Source organism: Zeugodacus cucurbitae, chromosome 2 (genome assembly GCF_028554725.1).
Source record: "Zeugodacus cucurbitae isolate PBARC_wt_2022May chromosome 2, idZeuCucr1.2, whole genome shotgun sequence".
Taxonomy (NCBI): domain Eukaryota; kingdom Metazoa; phylum Arthropoda; class Insecta; order Diptera; family Tephritidae; genus Zeugodacus; species Zeugodacus cucurbitae.
The window spans coordinates 37,781,154-37,788,399 of record NC_071667.1 but is presented as its reverse complement, the minus strand read 5'-3'; the positions used below and the strand labels follow the sequence as shown (position 1 = coordinate 37,788,399).

Genomic DNA, 7,246 nt, shown 5'->3' with positions numbered 1-7,246 from the left:
ATGGGAAAGATACCGAGAGCTGAAGAGGGAAGCGAGACGCATTTGCAGAAAAAGAAAGAAAGAGGCAGAAATGCGTGAGTATGAAGAGCTTGACAAGCTGGCCGACAGGGGTAATGCTCGAAAATTTTACGAAAAGATCCGGCGACTAACTGAAGGTTTCAAGACCGGAGCACACTCCTGTAGGACCCCCAGCGGTGATCTAGTGGTTGATGACCAGAGTATACTGTGTTTGTGGAGGGAACACTTCTCCAGCCTGCTGAATGGCAGTGAAAGTACAACACCAGGAGATGGCGACCCCGATTCCCCAATCGACGACGATGGAACAGATGTTCCATTGCCCGACCGTGAAGAAATTAGAATAGCAATTACCCGCTTGAAGAACAACAAGGCGGCGGGGGCCGATGGATTGCCGGCCGAGCTATTCAAATACGGCGGCGAAGAGCTGATAAGGTGCATGCATCAGCTTCTTTGCGAAATATGGTCGGAAGAAAGCATGCCTGACGATTGGAATCTCAGTGTACTCTGCCCAATCCACAAAAAGGGAGACCCCACAATCTGCGCCAACTATCGTGGGATAAGCCTCCTTAACATCGCTTATAAGGTTCTATCGAGCGTACTGTGTGAAAGACTAAAGCCCACCGTCAACAAACTGATTGGACCTTATCAGTGTGGCTTTAGACCTGGAAAATCGACAACTGACCAGATATTCACCATGCGCCAAATTTTGGAGAAGACCCGTGAAAAGAGGATCGACACACACCACCTTTTTGTCGATTTTAAAGCTGCTTTCGACAGCACGAAAAGGAGCTGCCTTTACGCCGCGATGTCTGAATTTGGTATCCCCGCAAAACTAATACGGCTGTGTAAATTGACGCTGAGCAACACCAAAAGCTCCGTCATGATTGGGAAGGACCTCTCCGAGCCGTTCGATACCAAACGAGGTTTCAGACAAGGTGACTCACTATCGTGCGACTTCTTTAACCTGATGCTGGAAAAAATTATAAGAGCTGCAGAGCTAAACCGAGAAGGTACAATCTTCTACAAGAGTGTACAGCTCCTGGCGTACGCCGATGATATTGATATCATCGGAAGCAACAACCGCGCCGTTTGTTCTGCTTTTTCCCGCATGGATAAGTAGGCGAAGCGAATATGTCTGGAGGTGAATGAGGACAAGACGAAATATCTCCTGTCATCAAGCAAACAATCGGCGCATTCGCGTCTTGGCTCCCACGTCACTGTTGACAGTCATAACTTCGAGGTCGTAGATAATTTCGTATACCTGGGAACCAGCATCAACAACACGAACAATGTCAGCCTCGAAATCCAGCGCAGAATAACTCTTGCCAACAGGTGCTACTTTGGACTGAGTGGGCAATTGAACAGTAAAGTCCTCTCTCGGCGAACCAAAATCAAGCTCTACAAGTCGCTTATCATTCCCGTCCTGCTCTACGGTGCAGAAGCTTGGACGATGTCAACATCAGATGAGACGACACTAGGAGTTTTCGAGAGGAAAATTTTGCGCAAGATTTATGGTCCTCAGAACATTGGCAACGGCGAATACCGCAGACGATGGAACGATGAGCTGTGCGAGTTATACGACGACATTGACATAGTTCAGCGAATAAAAAGACAGCGGCTACGCTGGCTAGGTCATGTTGTCCGAATGGACGAAAACACTCCAGCACTGAAAGTGTTCGATGCAGTACCCGCCGGAGGAAGCCGAGGAAGGGGAAGGCCTCCACTCCGTTGGAGGGACCAGGTGGAGAGCGACCTGGTTAAGCTTGGGATCTCCAACTGGCGCCGATCTGCGAAGGAGAGAGAGAGGTGGCGCACTATCGTCGATTCGGCTATAACCGGCTAAACGGTTGCAACGCCAATCACATACATACAATATCGACAAACAAAATAAATACTAATAATTTACTAAAAGTAATAAATATTGTAGTATAACACGGCAACTCGACATTGTAGATTTGGGTCTTTTTTAGTACCACGCAACCCGCGCGAAGTGTCCATTGCCTTGAGTTGTTGTTGTTCATAGTACCAAAATCTGCACGACAACCCGCGGCAAGTGTCGATTTAGTAGTATTTATCGACGTAAGTCCTCGCGAAATGTCTTGCGTTTTCCTTCATTCTATTTCATTCGCATCGCAAATTCTTTATATGGATTTTAGATTATCTACTAGTAGGTTTATACAATGCTTCACAGCGAGCAAGACGTATGGTATGGATTGTTCGCATGCATGTATCAACACAAAATACAATATTTTTATATATTATTTGATTTCTATTTTGATTATTAATTTCTTTTATTATTTTTGCAAGTCAGTTCATAAAAACACAACTATTAATTTTCCAACTTCATTCGCCATTTAAAATGTTAATAATAATTAATAATTGTGTTGTTAATCCGATTTTTTTTGCAAAAATTTTCATACGCAGCAGTATTAACAATTGATTGTATGTGTAAAACTAACGTACACTATAAAAACGATTGCTAGGAAACCAGTATTGGTTATAATTTCACTAGTTCTAAGAAAGTTCGGGACCAGTAGAACATAAAACTTGGTCAGTTGAGTAGCTCTCAACACGCATACACTCTCACAAAATAAATTGTTTGATTGTATAAGTTTGCCGACCACTGAACTAGAGAATTCATAGAGAATTCACGGCAACGAGATAATGCAGAGAAGCAATAGTACATGAGAAAGAGAAGAGAGCATGATTTAGAGAATGTTGTGCTCAATATGTACTCTCAGTAGGATATTAGCGACAAATAAGGGTGGGAATGCAATTTTGAGAGATCGAAGCAAAAATAACGCATAATAATAACGGCAGAGCACCTCGTACAGTAAGTACAAGTTGCAAATAATTATTGGATCATTATAGTATTTACGTACAAGTTGGTCATTGAAAGCATGATTTACTGTAGTAGAAAGAAAGGCATCAGCGTTTTCTTTGTAATTCTGATATTTCATTTTTCGCATTATAGTTGTTCTCTGATTGTACAATTGATCTCGCGTCGCGGGTTCTAATACGTTTATTGTTTATTAAAAGTGTTATTAAAAGGTGAATAATTAAATAAAATAATAGTGAATAAAAACAAAGAAAACATAAATGTTGTAAATGGATTGCCCTGCACAATGAAAAGAGGTAAGAATTCCAACATTGCTGTATAATTATATGTTCAGTATATACAATAGAAAACCTTTTTTTGTTTACATTAATTTTCATCTTTTAACACACCACCGAGGCGTACTTGGGTTGTGTGCTACGCTTTTTTTGCTACAATTGTGGTAATTAGGGTGTTGTGCTAGCATTTAATCTTCACAAAACTTTTAAAGTCCGATGAACAGTACTTAAATAATTATTAAATACAATAAATTTTTTCATTATTATTGGAATTATTTTAAATTATTTCGGATAATTATTAAATTTTATGTAGAAGTGTATAACGCGATTCAACTAATTTTTTAATATTGTATGGAAATAAATACATCCCTGGGTTGGTGACACTGTATTTGGCGCTTTCAAATTTTAAAAGATTTAATATTACTATTAAACAATTTGAATAATTTTCACTAAATAACCTTGAAAGAGTATGTTTGTCTGGTTCAAGATAGTTCTTGGCAAACTTTTCAAGCATTGGCAATGTCTTCCCTATATAGTCAGCAATCTATTAGACATTGTATGGAAATTGATATAATTGAAAACGATTTCCTTCAGAGAAATTCCTTTTCATATTTATATGGTTATATGTATAATGAATATTTTAAAATGCACAATTGTTTGCTGTCTTTAACATTATTCGAGAAAGGGTAGATCTCTGAAGACGCCTATACTTTTACAAAATAAAAAGTGTAGGATTCGTCAAACTTAGTAAAAGCTCTTGAGCTTTTTATAAATTTCATTAAAAACTTATATTAGTATTAAATGACGATTTTGATTCTTGTTACCTTGAACCCGATGGTTTGAAATGCCTATTCAATAGGATCATGACATATTTTGTTTTAAAAATGTTTAATAAGGAGGCAACCACGTATCATTTCAAGCTTATAAAACTTTTGTGTACTTCCAAGCTTTGCAATTCAAAGTATATTAAATATAATTGTTTGTAATAATTTAAGTAAAAACTAGCAAAAATGGATTTTTTGCTAATTTTGTGCCAGTTAAGTTTAAATAAATGTGGCCAAAAATAACGTACCACAGAGAAGTACTTGTATGAGAGCTGTATTTTATTCTCACCACTTATGAAATATCTCATCTACATTTAATAATTTTTTTGCAATAATATGGCACACATTGATGTTAAAATCTTCTATAATTGAAATATAGTATAAATAAATAATTTCGCTTTATATAAGACAGCTATATACATAATATTTGCTATTTTTATGACTAAAGTTTTACTAAAATGAAGTACTCAATTTATACAGCACTGCGTTTTTCCAAGATGGCGGCTATCTTACCACCGAGAATTCCCCACGAATAAGGTTTTCTACTGTATGTGATTATATGCTTTGTTTGGAAGTGTTTGCACGTATTTATGAACGCATAAATATCCTTGTACGTACATTTATTTAAATTATTAACACCTTACTTATATGTATACTTGTTTCGAATTATTTTACTCCTTTAAGATCAACACCAAATTTTAATGGAACTCTTAGAAATGTGGCTTGGGGATATAAGTGCAGTGATAAATATGGTATGTAATTTGTAATACAATTTTAATATCAACTAGATTTATTTTTAATTATTTTCTTTCTTTATCACATGTTCAACGAAGTCGCTTTTGAATCCAGCCGAAGTGCACAAAAATTTTGACTGATATTAACCGACTCTGTTGTTCAGATGGTAAATATAATTGTAAACAAAGAAATTTTAAATAAAAATTAATATTGTTAATTATATAAAATTTGTGTTTAATTATGTTTGGAATAAACTAGCTAGGTTGAAAGGTAGTGAGGAAAGTAGTGAAATTTAATAGTCGGTAAGTTGTGAGGTAACTAATGATATATAGTCAGTGATATGTGGTGAAGTAGTTGTGAAGTATAGGCGGTGAAAGCACTCGTGAATAGTGTTAATCGGTTACCGCCAATGACATCGCCGTGTCAAATTCATGAGTGAATTGCATTGCCGGTATTATGGTGGGTAACCAGTGGTTACCAGTAAGTAGTGAACTCACTAGTGTTTCACTAATGAGCCGAACTGAAGGGGAACTTCACACATCAACACACACAAACGCAAACCAACTTGAGGACATCACACTGGAGACTTTTTACACAATAACTTGAACAAAAGGAATCAACAATTAGAAAAAACTTCTTTTTGCTATCGAGTCGGAATCAGGCAGCATCATCGCAGACTTCGTCGTGTTTTTTATTACCTTTTTTTCATATCGCATAATTTGCTAAATAATCCGTACGTAATTTGTATCGAAATTATTGCAAAAATCGCAATTATTGTAAAACAATCGAAATTATTGTAAAATAAAAACTGTTGTAAATAATATCGGCATATACACGCGTCTACGAATATATATTTAAAATTTAAAACGAATATAAAGACATTCCTTAGTGTAGCGAAAAAGAGGACCAAGTGGTAAGTTTAGGAGTCACTATATGGTCCTTCGAGCCATTAGAAAGGCACTTGTGGAAAAATAAAGCCGGATGAAACTGTACTGGAAGGATTTGTAATAGTACACAGTAGCACTTTATTAAAAGTGTTAAAATACTGCAAAAAAAATAAAACAGTGCCACTACTACGTAAAGAGAAACTTCTTAGTAGTCACCTTCCACCACCAAAAAGATTTAAAATTTTACCCAGCGTCATGGGCATGAATTCAATGGAAGAAAATTGACCAAATTAAATTCATTACTGATAGGGGAAGTAATATGATTAAAGCATTACACCAAATTATACGCATAAACTGCAGCAGCCATCTATTTTCCAACGTTTTGGAAAAGTCGTTGGCTGACACAAAATTGTTAGCTAATATTAAAAAAAATGTAAAAAAGCAAATTTGCAGCATCTTCTATCCAATGAATGATTAAATCTATAATTGACAATTGGTGAAATTAACAACGTACTGATTGTTACACGTTAATATTCCGATTCTAAAAGTCTTTTTTGAATTGTGTTCCAAAAATCACACCTCTGTAGTTCTCCATCGCTGTGTTATGTTTTCCCATCTATTTTAAAAATAAAAACATTTGCGAACCGAATAGTGAGGACATAGCTGCAGTGTGTTAAAAGCAAACATTACACAAAAATTTGACGAAATATTGGTTGCCAATTTAATGCAGCTTTATGCATGGTTTTTGTACACGCCTGCTATTAACATACAGCCAGATGATTTGTATATTAAACAATTGTTTTGCATTTCTCAAATTCAATATAATACATTGACTCCTAAACAACCATCGTCTATGTTGTTAATAGAAAAGGACTGCCCAAGGCGTAGATTTCAAAATTTGAAAAAATAATAAGTAAGGAAAGGTAAGTTCGGGTGCAACCAAACATTTTATACTCTCACAATTTATTAATATATTTTTATTAAGATAACACACAATTTGCCCCAATTTGAAAATCCTATAATGAGGTATATGAGAGCTAGGGGAAGTTATGCCCCGATTTTAACTATCTCTGGTACACACTATTAGAAGAAAAATATGTCCTCTAAATAAATTAAGATATCTGAGAGATTTACCGAAATTTTCGGTGAAAAATTACCATGGAGCACTGAATTCTTCATATTCGATTTTCGGGGCTTTGAAAAGTTATAGTCCGATTTCGAAATTTTTTTCACAAGAGATGCCACAGATCATATACAGTATTTGTGTAAAGTTTTATTCCGCTATCTCATTGGTTCCTTATGTAGATATTATAAAGTTAAGGAATAAGATGGGGATCAAAATTGAGTTATATGGGATGTTGTCGTGGTTGTGAACCGATTTCATCAATTTTCCACACGTGTCATTAGAGTGTCAAGAAAATATTATATATCGAATTTCATTGAAATCGGTCGAGTAGTTCCTGAGATATGGTTTTTGAACCATAAGTGGGCGATACCACGCCCATTTTCCATTTTGTAAAAAATCTGACTGCAGCTTCCTTCTGCAATTTCTTCTGTAAAATTTAGTGTTTCTGACGTTTTTCGTTAGGGAGTTAACCCACTTTTAGTAATTTTCAACCTAAGCTTTGTATGGGAGGTGGGCGTTGTTATTATCCGATTTCAACTATT

At 36.0% G+C, this 7,246-nt stretch overlaps 1 long non-coding RNA gene across 1 annotated transcript; it reads left to right on the top strand.

The window, feature by feature from the left end:
- Positions 1-2,840: 2,840 nt before the first annotated feature.
- On the top strand, positions 2,841-4,918 carry LOC128924151 (uncharacterized). The gene is made up of 4 exons (XR_008472843.1): positions 2,841-3,153; positions 4,437-4,566; positions 4,641-4,708; positions 4,790-4,918. It is a non-coding gene; the product is annotated as an uncharacterized LOC128924151 (long non-coding RNA).
- The last annotated feature ends 2,328 nt before the right edge of the window (positions 4,919-7,246 follow it).